Source organism: Eubalaena glacialis, chromosome 1, assembly GCF_028564815.1.
Source record: "Eubalaena glacialis isolate mEubGla1 chromosome 1, mEubGla1.1.hap2.+ XY, whole genome shotgun sequence".
Lineage (NCBI taxonomy): Eukaryota > Metazoa > Chordata > Mammalia > Artiodactyla > Balaenidae > Eubalaena > Eubalaena glacialis.
The window spans coordinates 55,825,894-55,842,020 of NC_083716.1; the positions used below are offsets into that span (position 1 = coordinate 55,825,894).

Below are 16,127 nucleotides of genomic sequence, written 5' to 3' on the forward strand. Positions count from 1 at the left end.
TCGTGTCCCAGCAGTCCCGGTACCCAAGTCCCTACACACACACACACACACACACACACACACACACACACACACACACACACCCCATACCCACTGGCGGCACCACCACTCCTCCCCGCAGGAGCAGTGGCCCCGGGACGAGCCAACTCCGCAGCCACAGACCCAACTCGACCGAAGCTCCAGTTAGGTCAGGAGTCGGGCTTTGCTCCAAAGCACAACCGCAAACGACCAACACGGAGAAGCTGGATCACCACCTACTCAAACTCCGCCCGCCCCAAACCCGTGCAGGGCAGAGTGGAACACACGGCCGGGGTGGGCGACTTGGAGCACACTCGAGGCGGGGCGGGGAAGGGGACCGCCCTCCCCAGTCCGCGCCACCCTCCACCCCTGGCCCGAGCTCCGGGCAGCCGAGGGTCCGTGACGGAACCGAAAGGAGTGCCCAACCCAAGGCTCGAGGCTGGGGAGAGGGGCAGAGCCCAGAACCACGGCGGTCCGACCCCTCCCTCCCCGAGTGCTCCCACTCCCGCCCGGTCGCAGCAGGCACCCGTCCGGGGACACGGACAGGGCGAGGGCGGCAGAACCCCGAGCGCCAGCCGGGTCGCCCGCTTCGGCTCTCACTCCGCCCGGCGCCCGAGTTCGGCTCAGCGGGGTCCGGGCCAAGGCCTCCGGCCCCTCACGGGCGATCTGGGCAGACAAAGCCAGTGCCGCCCGCCGGGCCGCCCCCGGGGCAGGGGCGAGGGAACCGGAGGGACCGATCCTGGACATGGGGAGCAGTCCTAGTCCCCAGAGGGCGCTCAGGGGGATCGGCCTCAGACAATGAGGGGGGCAGGGCCCGACGCTCCAGCGGGGACTCCGCGCTCTACTCACCCGGGCGCGGCGGCGGCGGCGGCGGCGGCGACGACTGCAGCGGTGCGGCCGGGCTGGGCCAAGGAAGTTAGAGCAAGTTCGGCGGCGCTGGGCGGGAGGGCGCGACTCAGGCCATCCGAGCGCGGGGGCGGGGCGCGGAGGGGCGGGGCCGGGGGCGCGGCGCCCGGCGGCGGCTGAGAAAGGGGCGCCACTTCCCTGCGCCGCCCGGCGCGGCCCCGCCCTCCACGCCCCGCCCCCACCTCTCGCCCCGCCCGGCCTTCCAGCCCGCGCCTGGGCAGAACCGGCGGGGCCCGGTCCCCGGCCCGCCCCTTCGTCCCGCTTTGGGCGGGGCCGCAGGCGGGGGCGGCCCTAGTCGGCGCTCGCCCCTTGGCTGCGCGGGGCAGGCTGAGCCCGGACCTGCACCCAACGTTTGGGGGCCGGAGCAATACGTGGACGCCACGTCGGCCTTGTCACTGACCCCACCGGAACCCAGCCTGAGAGAAGCGCGAGTTGTGGGTGCACATCTCGGGGCTACGGGGGTGACCGGGTAGAGAGGTGAGCGCAGGGTTAGAAAAATGGCTGAATTGAAAGTACTGGAAGGCGTTCCTGCCGGGCCTCGGAGACTGGGGATGGGGGTGGGCTTCAAGACTGGGGTAGTAAATTAATATTTATTTCTTGCAAACCGGCCGGTAAAGACTGGCTGCTTGTAGCCTTCGTACTAAAAATACCACGCTCTCTTTCGACTGCCTGCCGAGATTTGTCCCTCACCTTCATCCTGACAAGATGGCTGAGAGGATTCTTGCGGGGGCAGGGGGGACTGAAGGTACAGCCTGTGTTAGAGAGGTATTCACACCGCTGGCTGGGCTCTGATGTTAAAAAGGCTGACCTCTGGGGTCTCAATCCGCCTATCTGAAAAATGAGGCCCAGGCACGCCTCATTTTTTAATGAGCCTTAAATTCATTCAGGTGGAGGAGGGCTAAGCGGTTTGCTCTGGGGACAGCAGGAAACTCGGATCTGTTAAAATTGGGCCAAGAGGCTAGTTGCACCACATTCTAGTAAACGCAACCAACAGGTTAAGTCCAATGTAAGGAGGAGATCTTGAAAAGGAACTGTTCAGTCCATTCCCAGTTTTTTCTTATTAAGGGAGATGCAGTCTGCTTGTGACACCCCAGGCAGCTCAGAGACCTCCTTGGAGAACCTGTCCATCCAGTCATCCTCGAGCAGATAGTGGGTGCTTGATTGAATGCCTGATCTGTGCCAGGCCCTGTTTTGTTTTTTTTTTTAAGAAATTCACGTGTGTTTTTTTTTTGTTTTTCTGTTTTTTTTTTATTTATGGCTGTGTTGGGTCTTCGTTTCTGTGCGAGGGCTTTCTCTAGTTGTGGCAAGCGGGGGCCACTCTTCATCGCGGTGCGCGGGCCTCTCACTATCGCGGCCTCTCTTGTTGCGGAGCACAGGCTCCGGACGCGCAGGCTCAGTAATTGTGGCTCACGGGCCCAGTTGCTCTGCGGCATGTGGGATCTTTCTAGACCAGGGCTCGAACCCGTGCCCCCTGCATTGGCAGGCAGATTCTCAACCACTGCGCCACCAGGGAAGCCCCCCAGGCCCTGTCTTGATGCTGGGGATTCAGCAGTAAACAAGACAGCTGAAGCCTCTTGCTACATAAGGCTGATTTTCGGTGGAGGACACATTATTGCAGGTTGAAGTAAATGCTAGGACGAAAACAAAGGACTGGGATAGAGAACAAGAGCTGTTTGTACTTTAGGTGGAGCCAGCAGGGAAAATGTCTTTGAGGAGGTGATGGTGAAATTGAAGTCAAGAAAATGAGGAGATAGCTTTGGGAAAAGCCAAGCAGAGACATGCCAAGTCAAGAACAGTTTGTGCCGAGGCCCTGAGAAAGGTAAGCTGTGAATGTGTGAAGGAGCTGAAAACAAAACAGTGTGGCTAGAGTAGCAAGCCTGGGAAAAAGAACAAGGATGAAGTGGGGAAGTGGGCAGGGACCAGGCCATGCAAGACTGTGTTTAGGAATGGAGACTTTTTATTAAACCATTGAGGGGTTTTATGCAGAAGACTAATGTGTTCTGATTTTCTGCTGTGTGAAAATAAATTGGGTGGGTGGCAGACACAAATAAAAGCAAGGAGATAATTAGACTGTTATGGCAGCCCCAGCCAAAACTAATGGTGGTTTGGACCAAATTGGTGGCCACACTAAGGTAAGTAGTTGAAAGATGCTGTTTTGGACATGGACACTGATAGGATGGATGTAGGGGCAGGGAATAGAGAAACCAAAGATAACTTTGAAGTTTCTGGCTGGAGTAAGTGGGTGAACAGTGCCTCATTTATTGGGTGGAGTAGCCTGGAGGAAAGGGACTACAGTTCAGGGAGGCACATCAAGAATTCTGTTTTAGGGGCTTGCCTGGTGGCGCAGTGGTTAAGAATCTGCCTGCCAGTGCAGGGGACAGGGGTTCAATCCCTGGTCCGGGAAGATCCCACATGCCTCGGAGCAACTAAGCCCGTGTCCCACAACTCCTGAGCCTGCACCCTAGAGCCTGTGAGCCACAACTACTGAGACCGCGTGCCACGACTACTGAAGCCTGCGCGCCTAGAGCCCATGCTCCACAACAGTAGAAGCCACCGCAATGAGAAGCCCACGCGCAGCAATGAAGACCCAACGCAGCCAAAAATTAATTAATTAATTAATTTTTTAAAAAAAAGAATTCTGTTTTAGTCATGTTGAGTTGAGATGCCCGTCAGAGATCCAATTCAATTGTCCAGTCACTAGGTGCTCAGAAGAGAGGCCTGGGCTGGGGGTGGGGCTTTGGGAGGCATCATTTTAATGATGGTAAACACCTTGGGATCTGAGGGAGTCACCTAGGTTGAGGAGGTAGATGCAGAAGAGGAGAGGGTTCAAGGGGGACCCAGAGGAGTCAGACTGGAGCCAGAGCAGGAAAGAAGACTGAAAAAGAGGCTGGGGAGGCGAAAGGAGAACCGGGAGAGTGCTATGTCCCAGAGACTGACAAAGCAGTGTTTCCAGAAAAGAGTGGTCAGCTGTGCTAGATGCTACTTACAGCTCAGATAAGATGAAGAAAGGGAAGGATCCTTTGACTCTGGCCACATGAATGTCATTGGTGCACATGATAAGGACAGTGTTCCAGGAGTAGTGGGGTGGCAGCCAGACCATGGTAGAGCTGTTGTGTTTGGACAGCTTGTCCAACAGGGAACACAGAACAGGGAGAGGTCTAGAAAGGGATGTGGAATCATAGGAGGCTTTGACAGAGAATGCTAGATGACCCTAATAGTCATTCTCCCCCATTTCCTTTATTATAGTCTTTCCAGTTCTAGCTGGCCACATGGCTTCCCTGAATAAAAGCAAACTTCTAGGACTCCTTCATGGCTCCGTGTGGTCACATGACTCAGTTCCAGCCAACAGGAAGAAAGTGGAGGTGTCCACGTGCAACTTGTGAGAAGTAGCTTTAAAGGGAAGTGGTGTGCTTATCTCAGCCATTGCTCTCTCCTGCTCACTGGAATATGTAAATAGAGCTGCAGCCAGCCTATTCAACTTTGAAGCGGTAGCCATGTGTTGAGGATGTTAGTGCAACAAGTTAGAATAAATCTGGGTTCCTAATGTTTAGGGAGCCACCGTACCTGCTCTGGGCTACTACCTCTTGATTTTGTATTTGAGAAAAAGAAATTTCTGTCTTGTTTAATTCTCTGTTTTCCAGTGCTCATGGCCATATCCAATTTTTACTTTTGTTAGGATACAAAGGGTTTTGTCAAAATATGGAAGTTACTAGAGCAGGTTTGAAGAGTGATAGGAATGATGCAGGAGAGACGGCAGGAGTGATGATTCTGAAGAAAAGGTGGAAGGGGATGTTATGTGGGCATGAATGGTGAGGACACCTCTGGTAGAGGGATGACTCCACCATTATTAAAAAGGGGGGTGTGGAGGCAGAGAAGATGTTTCCAGTGAAGGTTATGATTGGAAAGATGATCATCCAACCTGATGATTTCTGCTTAACCCTGAATGTGAAGGAGGTCATGAGCCTAGAACAAGGAGGAGAGAGTAAGGCCAGCTTTGTGAATCATGGACCCGATGATGTTGGCGGTCCCGCCAGCCTGAGCAGCCTCAGGGAGACAGCTGCTTTCTGGAGCAGTTGGCCACACTGCTGCAGGGCATGAAGAGGGTGAGGGAAGTGCCCACAAAACCGGCAAGGCCTCCACCCCTCCCCCACCAGGCTTCACTGACAGTTACTTATGACACTCGCCTGCCATTTCCAGCTGCCCTTTGAGACCCACCAAGCTTTACCTGACCCATTTTTACAATAATACGGGGTGGCTTCAGAAAGCATCAGGGACACTCAAAGCAGGGCAGGCCCATTTTCTCTTCCTTTCTTAAAAAGTAAAAAGAATTGCAGTGGTGATCATTTTGAAATGTATAGAAATACCAGGTCACTATGTTGTGCACCAGGAACTGCCATAGTGTTGTAGGTCTATTATATACTTCAAAAAGCAAACAGACTCATAGAAAAAGAGATCAGATTTGTGGTTACCGGAGGTGGGGGGGTGGGGAGAAGGGGAATTGGATGAAGGTGGTCAAAAGGTACAAAATTCCAGTTGTGAAATAAAGAAGTACTAGGGATGTCATGTACAACATGATTAATTAACGCTGCTGTATGTTACATATAAAAGTTGTTCAGAAAGTAAATCCTAAGAGTTCTCATCACAAGGAAAAAAACTTTTTTATTTTTCTTTTATTTTGTATCTATATGAGTTGATGGATGTTCACTAAACTTATTGTGGTAATCATTTCATGATGTATGTAAGTCATATCATTTTGCCATATACCTTGAACTTACACAGTGCTGTATGTCAGTTACATCTCAATAAAACTGGAAGAAAAAAAAAAGTACAACGTAACCAAAAAACAAAATAAAAGAATTGAGATATGGACAGTCCCAACTCATAAAAGGGCTGTATTGTAAACAGTGACTTAGTTTCCGGGCTAGCCCCTAGAACTGTAATTGCCAAGAATATAACTGAATTATTGCACAGACTGCAAGCCTGAGGTATAGATTATGGGAACAAAAAACATTACAAGGAGGGGTAAAAGAAAGAAGCTGACAGTTTCTTCTTCTCCTGGACATGGAGTTGGCTATAAATTTTAAATGGAGGAGCTTGGCCTTTATCATCCTCTGACTTCCTGCTTACCCCCCTGTCCCAGTCTGGTCCCTGTCCTAGTGCTGCTTTTACTCTCCCTGGGCTCCGCTCTGTAGCCCCTCTGTGTGTGTGTGTGTGTACAAGCTGGGGGGCAGCGGGGCGATGAGGGGAAGCAACTTGAATAGAAGAGGAACTTGGTGTCCAAGTGGTCCTAATTCTCAGCCTCTGGATCTTGAGCAAAATACTTTACATCTCTGATCCCTACTTTTCTTATCTGTAAAGTCAAGATAATAATAAAACCCACCTCACAAGCTTATAGTAAGAATCAAATGAAATAATGTTTATAAAACATGAGCTGGAAGGAAATCTGTTTGTTTTCTGGGAACCACCAGACAACCAAGGATCTTCACTTTAGTCAGGATGTTTTGGTTGGAAGTGAGAAAAACCTACTCAAATTAGCTTAGGCCAAAGGAAGGAAGATTACTGGAAGGATACTCAGGTCACACACAGAATCAAAAGAAGAACTGGAAACCAGATTGACTCTGAACACTAGGGGCTGATCCTGCGGGCTGCCCAGTCCAAGAGCCCCTCCCTCTGCCTCTCCTAGTGCTCAGAGTTTGCCCCATGTTGGAGATGTGACTCCGAATAACTACACTCTAGGTTTGTTTGAACAGATCCCAAGGGAGGCCTCTAATTGGCCCAGCTCTAGTCATGTGCCCAGTCTTGGACCAACCACTGTGGCAAGGGAGAGAGGTTTCCGTAACTGAACCAAGTGTAGGTCAATATTCCCACCCCTGTGGTCTGTAGAGCAACACCTATGCCAAAGAGGTGGTGGTGCAGGACCAACATAATTCCAGCAAAGTCTTACAGTATATGCCTGGTATTCCTCAGGCCCTAAGCCGTCTCTGAAAGGTTTTAGGCAGAGTAGTAACATTATTACATTTGTGCTTTTAGAAGATCCCTAAGGCTGCAGTAGGGAGAATGGATTGGAGGGAGCAAGATTAAAAAATAGGAAGGAAACTGTTACAATGGTTCAGGAAGTTGGTGATGAGGAGATCCAAGAGGTGAACAGATGCAAAATATATTTAGGAGGTAGAATTGAGGGGTGACTAATAGGATGGTGACTGATAGGATTCTGGCTGCATAGACGGTGATGCTGTTTACTGAGACCAGGAATCCAAGTGACTCTGTGTGTGTGTGTGTTTCGTGAGGGGTGACAACTTGGACCTCTTCCGTTTGAGGTGTCTCTGGACAGAGAAAAGAGGTCCAGTTTGCTGTTTGAAGTTCAGGAGAGACATCTAAGCAAAAACTATACATTTGGGAGTTCTTTTAATCAGAACTTGTGTTCAGCTCCTGTAACATCAACCCAACCACATTGCTTTGACTAAATGGGGTTTGTTGCTCTTTGCTGCTATAGTTATTGAAAACTCTGACATAACACAAAGTCTGAAGGTAAGTAGAGTAAGGCTGTTAGCAGTCAGCAGTTCAGCAGTTCCACAGTCATTTAGGTCCCAGGTCCGCTCTGTCAGTCTGCTCTGGCTCTCCTTACTGGGAAGCTTGCATCCTCAGAGCCAGTTGTGGTCCTACAATGGCTGCTCCAGCTCCAGCTTCCTACCTTCATTCCATATAGGCAGGAGAAAGAGCAAAAAAGGATGAGAGTAGCATCTGTGTTAGGACAGCAAAACTTCCCCAGAAATCCCTACCGACTGCTGCTTATGCCTCATTGGCCAAGTCTGGTCACATGGCAATCCTTAGCTCCACAGGAGGCTGGGAAATGTAATTTTTAAAAATTAGGTTCCGATATGTTATATATATTTTACCACAATAAAAAAAACAACATTTTAATGCTAAAAAAAAAAATTAGGTTCCGAGCCTGTTTGAAAGAAAGAAGAGGAGAATGATTATTGAGAGAGCTGCACAGAGATGATGATTAAAACCATGAAAGTAGAGGAAATTATCCTGAGACTGGGAGTTGAGAAGGAAAAACGACAGAGGCAGAATCCTGATGAATGTGGAGACGACCAGGAAGAGAAAAAGGAGAGGGATTAAGGAGCCTGAGAAAGAGCAGCCAGTGAGTTAGGAGCAAAGCCAGAAGGATGGTGTGTATGCCTGTCAAGGGAAATGGATGTTTCAGGAAGGAAGAAGTGGCCCCCAGTTTCCAGTGCTGCAAGGAAGGCTGCAAGACAAGGCTGAGGAGGGACCACAGGTGTCGGGAGCTTCAGAGAGCTGGGCCAGTGGATAGTTGGGTCACAAGCCTGTTAAGTGGGCTGGAGAATAAATGAGGGTCAGAGTGAGGTCTTTAGCTGGAGATGATGAGGGTAAGAGGCTGAGGGAGAGGTTTGTTTAAGAAAGGAGAGACTTGAATATGTTTAAATGATGTAGGGAAGAGGCAGTAGAAGAAGAGAAATTGAAGAGTCTGAAGAAAAAAGATGATGCTTGCTGGAGAAGGTGGGAAGGGTTGGGGTTCAGAACAAGAGGGCAGCCAAGGACCGGAGGACAGATAGGCCTCCATGGAGACAAGAGGATGGGGGAAGAGCTGAGTGAGATGTGGATGTTTGTGGGTTTAGTGGGGGTTCCTGAGTGAAGGCTTCCTTTTTTTTCTGAAAATAGGAGGAGTAGGTCACCTGTTTAAGGAAAGTGGATGTTCGGTGGGATCCAAGGATTTCAGAGAAACTTAGTAGAAAATGAGAGAGGCTTCTGAGGAGGGGCAGACAGAAAGATTTGAGGGAGGATTGGGAGCCCAGGTGAGGATGGCGAACCAGAGTCAGAGTTACAGCTCAAATGGCACAGCCTTCATCAGCCCTCAGCGGCAGGGGTAAGTCCAGGTGCAGAGAGCACAGACAGTAGGATTGATCAAAGTTTGAGGGTTTGCTAGAAAGGCATGATAGAAAAACAATAGTGCAGAGGATTGAAGAATATTGGAAAGAAAGCACTGAGGTGTTGTATCATGAGTCTTGGGTGGTAGGGGAGAGAAGTGACAGCTGGAAGGGCCAGTAGGTGGGAAGAAAGGAGAAGGTAGGGGTGAGGCTGGAGGGCCCTTATTGACCGCAGAAGACAGGAATGGTTGCACATGGCTACGGTCAGACAGAGGGATGTATCCACGGGGGTGAGTGATCAAGATGAGATGAAGGAATCAGTGGCCCTTGCAGTGAGGAAGTCGGGGCCAAGAGGCCAGTGGGAGGATGGGTCACCCCATGAAGTATGGCAGGACTTGGCTGAGCCAGGTGCTAACGTCTTTGGTAGACCTTTCCGAGCTGTTTTGAATTGATGTTGCCTTTCTTGAAAAGATCAGGGAGCCCTAGAGAAAGGTGAACAGAAAAGAAATTAATTTCTTGGCCTGTCACCCAATGCCTGCCCTATTTGTTCCAGAACCATCTATTTTTTTAAAAATCTGCAGGTCTTCCCTGGTGGCACAGTGGTTAAGAATCCGCCTGCCAATGCAGGGGACACGGGTTTGAGCCCTGGTTCGGGAAGATCCTACATGCCACGGAGCAACTAAGCCTGTGCGCCACAATTACTGAGCCTGTGCTCTAGAGCCCGCGAGCCACAACTACTGAAGCCAGAGCACCTAGAGCCCACTGAAGTGGGAAGCCACTGCAGTGAGAAGCCCGCACACCGCAGTGAAGAGTAGCCCCCGCTCGCCTCAACTAGAGAAAGCCCGCGCACAGCAACGAAGACCCAATGCAGCCAAAAAAAAAAAAAAAAAGAATAAATAAAACAAATGAAATTTTTTAAATGTTAAAAAAAAATCTGCAATTTTCCAAGGGCTTCTTGCTCCTATTTGCATCTGCAGCCTCAGCCCTGAGACCTCTGTCCTCAGACAGTGTCCCCTACCACACTATAAAGATTTGTGATAGGAACCCATGTGTTAGCACAAGACACAGTGGAGCATACTTTAATGATGGAGGCCATGACTCTTATAGATGATGGTGACAAGGAGTCTTAGCTCCCCTTAGTTGTCCAATCCATAAATTGAAGGTGGGAGGGAGAGGACAGTTGTTTAGTAGGTAACCTCCCAGAGCCCTTCTAACCCTGACTGCCTGTGAGTCAACCCTACTGTAATTTCTCCAAATGGAAGAAGACGGTTTTGCCAAAGAAGGAAGTCCAGATATGGCCAATAAGACATCAGAGGGAGGAGGCCAATCAGAGAGGTTAAGAGCAAGGTCAGACTGCCTAGGTTCAACCCCAGCTTTGCCCCTGAAAGCTCTGTCCACTAGGGGAACTGTGGACTATGTGCAAATGTGAAAATCACTTGACAGTGAAAAATTATTTCTTCTGAAATAATCTCATGTAAACTGACTTTCACAAAGCTATGCATTTGTAGAACAAATGTGGAAAGTAGGCTCAGAGGGAGTCACTCTCCGCATAAGTGGTAGAATCAGAAGTGTTAGCTTTATGTCCAGACCTTTGTGTCTCAATCTTCCACCCAAGACTGGAGAGTCACGAACACATGGGTTTGGGGTTCCACTAAGCCCCTGGGACCCCTATGTTCAGGCCCTGCCAGGAAGGACCCTGATAGGAACCCCTAGGAAGGGGAGAAAGAGGCACCTGCCCCACCCACCGGAAGCAGAGCAGAGCACAGGTGGATGCTGCAGGCATCACAGGTGCCTCTGCCTGTCCCCCTCACGGCTCTGGGGACTTTTCCCTGGTCCCGTGGGAGAACCTGGCCTTCCCTGGGGAGCAGTGTGGGACAGCTGCTGCCGCATGCACACACTGCCATCTAGAGGCAGCCGGCTGAACTGAGTTTACGGAGCCACGGCTGGCTGTGTTGGGGCAGGAAAAAAGGGCTTTCAGTCTTGGTCTGAAGATTCCTTCCTGGAGCACTTGTTCTCCTGGCTCCCTCTTCTAGTTACCCACTCAGGCAGCACCACGTATTGTAGTGGCAGGACCACGCACCTACTCCTCTGAGTGTCCTGATCTCCCCTCCCTGTAATTGTTGCTGCTCTTCCCCGTGCCCCCATCTCCACAGGGTCTCTGAGGTCTCTGCTGTTCCTGTGTCTTTAGATGCCTTCCCTGGCCACACTTCATGTTTATCACCAGACTTGCTCTCTCTCCTGAGCCCCAGCCCCAGTCTAGAAGGAAAATCTGACCCCATCATCCCCTTCCCCCAGACCATGAGAAGTTCATTTCACTGAACATTCTTCAGAGGCCGACCACACCTGGTCACTATAACCACATCTGAGCAGGTCGCTGTAACCACATCTCTGACCACAGGCCTCCTTCACACTCGGTGACCCGGTCTGTCACCTCTGTGTAGTGGTGACCACATAGACTGCCCTTCAGGACCAGGTGTTGGAATCTGATAGGAGGGAATTGCCCTGGGCAGAAGGGAGCTACCTCAATCAGGGTTCTTGGGCCCAAAGCTCACCAAATCCCCCTTTGCTCATTTCTGGACAACTAATGAGTGATCCCGGCTCCAGCCTCCCCGTAGGGTCAATTGAGGCCTCCCTTGGAATAACCTCACAGTTCAATTTCTCCCCCCACCCTGTCCTGCTTCCCTCACTTCCTGCACATAGATCTCCAGATCAGCTTCTGTTCTCTGTGCACTTAGCCTCAGCACATGTCATCACCTGAACTCAGAACATCTTTTGCCCATTCCCTTTGCCTGTGTGAGAACACTCAGGGAAGTAGAAACTAGCCAGCCTAGCCCCTCAGCCAGGCTCTTCAGGAGAACGGGCCTGGGTGTCCCCATGTCACCAGCTCCCAGAGGGTCACTCATGCTCTGGCACCAGTGTCTCACTTTGTTTCTCCTGCTCCAGCTGCTTCTGGCCAACTGGTCCCCAGCTTCCCCTCGGGCCCTGCCTGAGGTCTGCCCACTGTCTCCTCTGTGAGTCTTCAGCCCTTGCCCCCTTCATCTCTCAGAGGGGCACATTTATGTACCCCAAGAGTGAGATGCTGATTGCTTTGGTCAGCTGTCACCATCCACATCCCTTCTTGGGCAGAACTTTTGTGCCAGCCTTGCAGGTTGGCATGCCTTGCATGTCTGGCCAGCCCATGAGGTCCTGACTCAGAGTCCAGGACCCACCTCTGGCCCAGTCAGTCTGCCCAGGACGGAGAGTTTGGGGTACAGAGCTCTGGTGAGGCTAGAGGTGCATGGCCAGCTCTCTGAGATCCCCAGGAGAGGGCAGTGATGGGTGGCAAATGGGCACATAGTGTTGTGTCTATCGAGTCTGCTGCTAGGGCTGCTGACTCGAGATAATAAACAAATTTAGACCTACACATTAGCATTTGTAACCGGTTTCGGTATGAGTATGCAGATCCGGTTTTGTGATGATTATACTCTTATTTGTCGATTTTTAAATGTGTTTGAAACATTTATGAGACTGAAGCATTAGAATTGGGAAGAGTGTAATTGATTACATTTAACTTCAATTGTTCAGGGAAATCTACTTTGTTAAAATTATGAAAAGTCAATTTGTTAGTTGTCGGAATAGTATGTGAATATTTAGAGAAATGTTAACTGTTTCAGTTTTCCTACATTGCACGTGAGACAAGGTGCGGAGTTGGCTATGTTTCTCTGTGGGTAAGGAGCTCCTTGGGTATTAAAGAACAGCTGTGGGGAGCCCATGGGGTGCTGGGAGCCAGTCCAGGGAGCGGGACCTTCACTGTCCATGCAGCATGAGGTGGGAGGGTGTCTGTCCTGTGGTCTGCCCCATGGCCCAGCTGGGGCCAGTGAGGGGGCTGACCCTGTGCACTAGGGTGAGGGGTTCACTGCTGGTGGCCCCCAGCCCTCACCCCACATAGGCCCAAAGTTACCCCAAGGTTCTCTTCAGTCACAAATGTTGGGATAGAAATGAGAGCCAGATAAGGGCAGCCGAGGCCTCTGCCTGGCAGACGCTTCAAAGGCTTTCTGCTTGAAAGGGCAAGCCGCACGGCCCACCCCAGGAGCTGGCTGTGTCTCCAGGCCCAGCGCCCCAGCCCCTCCCGTCCAGAGGGCGCTGGCCTCCTCCTCCTTTTGAGTATGACCAGTGCTGGGGTAAGGGCCTGGTAGCAGAACTGGCCTTCTGTCCCCCTAAACAAGCACAATCAGGAAGGGCACAAGGAAGGCCCAGTGTCAACTGGGTCCACTGTCAGGGAGAGCAGCTCTCCCAGCTGCTTATCTGAATTTGCATTCCTCTCCAGGCCTCTGCCCGTGCAGGCCCACAGGGCTTCCCTGGCTCCTCAAACCATATTGATTTAATAGAGTTTAATGTGGCCCAACTTTCATGCCACATCTATAACACTCTCTGAGGGGCTGAGGGTGAGGGCACAAAAAAACTTTCGATCAGTGAATCAGATATGGAGGTTTACTAAGTGCATAGGATAATGCTATTTTATTACTTTGTTAAAAATATTTAATTAGTTAATGCATTCACATGTATTAAAGTTCAAATGGGCATTAAAAGGGACATTTTCCTCTAACCTGTGTTCCCAGCCACCAGTACCCTATTCCTAGAAGCAAATACTGTTACTGGTTTTTTATGTATTTTCCTATCAATATGTTATGGCAGACACTGTTGGTTGAACCCTAAAATCCATTCTGTTTTCTTTTTTTAGGGATAGAGTCACCAAAGTTTGGCAACATATAAAGCCATCCATGAGAAAGACTACATTTCCCAACTACTCTTGCAGTTAAGTACAGGCATACCTCATTTTATTGAGCTTCACTTTATTGTGTTTTTTACAAATTGAAGGTTTGTAGGGACCTGCATCAAGCAAGTCTATAGGTGCCATTTTTCCAACAGCATTTGTTCACTTTGTGTCTCTGTATCACATTTTGGTAATCCTCGCAATATTTTAAACTTTTTCATTATTATTATATTTGTTATGGTGATCAGTGATCTTTGATGCTACTATTGCAAAAAGATTATGACTTGCAGAAGGCTCAGATGATGGTTAGCATTTTTTAGCAATATTTTTTAATTAAGGTATGTACACTGTTTTCTTTGACATAATGCTACTGTACACTTAATAGACTACAGTATAGTGTAAACATAACTTTTATATGCACTGCAAAACCAAAAAATTCATGTGACTTGCTTTATTGCTATATTTACTTTATTGCAGTAATCTGAAACTGAACCCACAGTATCTCCAAGGAATGCATGTACAGCCCTTAGTCCTGGCCAATGGGATGTGAGCAAAAGTGATATGTGCTTCTTCCAGGTCATACCTTAAGGGAAAGAAGTATGTTTAGCATTTGACAAAATTCAACATCCTTTCATGATAAAAACTCAACAAATTAAGTATGGAAGGATTATTCCTCACCATAATAAAGGCCATATATGACACGCCCATAGCTAACATCATACTCAATGGTGTAAAGTTAAAATCCTCTCCTCTGAGATCAGGAACAAGACAAGGATGCCCACCATCACCATTTCTATTCAACATAGTACTGGAAATCTTAGTCATAGCAATTAGGCAAAAAAAAGAAATATAAGTCATCCAAATCAGAAAGAAGTAAAAGTATCTCTGTTTGCAGATGACATGATATAGAAAACCCTGAAGCCCACCAAAAAAACTGCTAAAACTGATAAATGAATTCAGTAAAGTTGCAGGATACAAGATCAACATACAGAAATCAATTGCATTTCTATACACTAACAACAAACTATCTGAAAGAGAAAGAAAGCAATCTAAGCTTTCTAAGTTAATAGACATCTAAGCTAATAGACATCTATAGAACACTCCATACAACAACTGCAGAATACATTCTTCTCAAGTGCCTATGAAACATTCTTCAGTAGAGACCATATGTTAGGCAATCAGATAAGTCTTAAAAAATTAAAAGAATTGAAATCATACAAAAAGTTTGTTCTCTGACCACAATGGAATGAAATTAGAAATCATTACCAGAAGGAAATTTGAGGAATTCACAATTATGTGGATATTAAACAACATGCTCCTAAATAACCAAGAGGTCAAAGAAGAAATCACAAGGGATATTAGGAAATATTTTGAGACGAATGAAAACAAAAACACAGCATACCAAAATTTATGCAACCAACACAGTGCTTAGATGGAAAATTATAGCTGTAAACATCTATATTTTAAAAAGAAAGATCTCAAATCAATAACCTAACCTTACACCTCAAGACACTAGAAAAAGAAGCGCAAACCAAACCGGACACAAACAGAAGGAAGGAAATAATAAAGATTAGTGCCAAAATAAATGAAATAGAGAGTAGAAGAAATATAGAGAAGAAATCAACAAAACCAAAAGTTGATTCTTTGAAAGGATCAACAAAATTGACAAATCTTTAGCTAGACTAGTAAAAAAAGGAAAAGACTCAAGTTGTTAAAATCATTAATAAAAGAAGGGCCATTATTTTATTTTCAGAAATAAAATGATTATAGCAAAAAAATAAAGCAATCGCATTTACAATAGCATCCCCAAAGAACAATAAAATATTTAGGAATAAATTGAACCAAGGAGGTGAAAGACCTGTACACTGAGAAGTATAAGACATTGATGAAAGAGACTGAAGAAGACACAAATAATAAAAAGGAAAAAGAAAAAAGAATAAGACACAAATAAATGGAAAGATATTCTATGTTCCTGGATTAGAAGAATTAATATTGTGAAAATGTCCATCCTGCCCAAAGGAATTTACAGATTCAGTGCAATCCCCATCAAATTTCCAATGGCATTTTTTAAGGACATAGGAAAAACTATCCTAAAACCCCAAATATCCAAAGCAATCCTAAGAAAGAACAAATCTGGAGGCATCACACTTCCTGATTTTGCACTATGTTAGAAAGTTATAGTAATCAAAATAGTATGGTCCTGGCATAAAACAGGCGCATAGACCAGTGGAACAGAATAGACAACAGATGACATGATAATCTATGTGGTTTTAAAATAGATATCAAGTTGAGGGAGATCCCCTCTTTTCCTGTTTACTGAGGGGTTTTATTATGTGTATGTTTTGGATTTTGTCAAATGCTTTTTCTGCATCTATTGATTTGATCATGTGGCTTTTTTCTTTAGCCTGTTGATATGATAGGTTACATGAATTGATTTTTGTATGTTGAACCAGCCTTACATACTAGGATAAATCCCACTTAATTGTGGTGTATAATTCTTTTTATATATTGTTGAATTTGATTTGCTAATATTGTGTTGAGGATTTTTGCATCCATGT

At 47.7% G+C, this 16,127-nt stretch overlaps 1 protein-coding gene and 1 long non-coding RNA gene across 2 annotated transcripts in view; one reads left to right on the forward strand and one right to left on the reverse strand.

Annotated features, from left to right (window-relative positions):
- Positions 1-981, reverse strand: part of TSPAN14 (tetraspanin 14) — a 58,432-nt gene extending 57,451 nt beyond the window's left edge. The window contains exon 1 of the mRNA XM_061179946.1: positions 868-981. The gene's annotated coding sequence lies outside the window, so the exon portion shown is untranslated. The remainder of the gene's footprint in view (positions 1-867) is intronic.
- A 182-nt stretch (positions 982-1,163) lies between these two features.
- LOC133095451 (uncharacterized) lies at positions 1,164-5,369 on the forward strand. The gene is made up of 3 exons (XR_009701607.1): positions 1,164-1,401; positions 2,609-2,743; positions 3,252-5,369. It is a non-coding gene; the product is annotated as an uncharacterized LOC133095451 (long non-coding RNA).
- Positions 5,370-16,127: the final 10,758 nt, after the last annotated feature.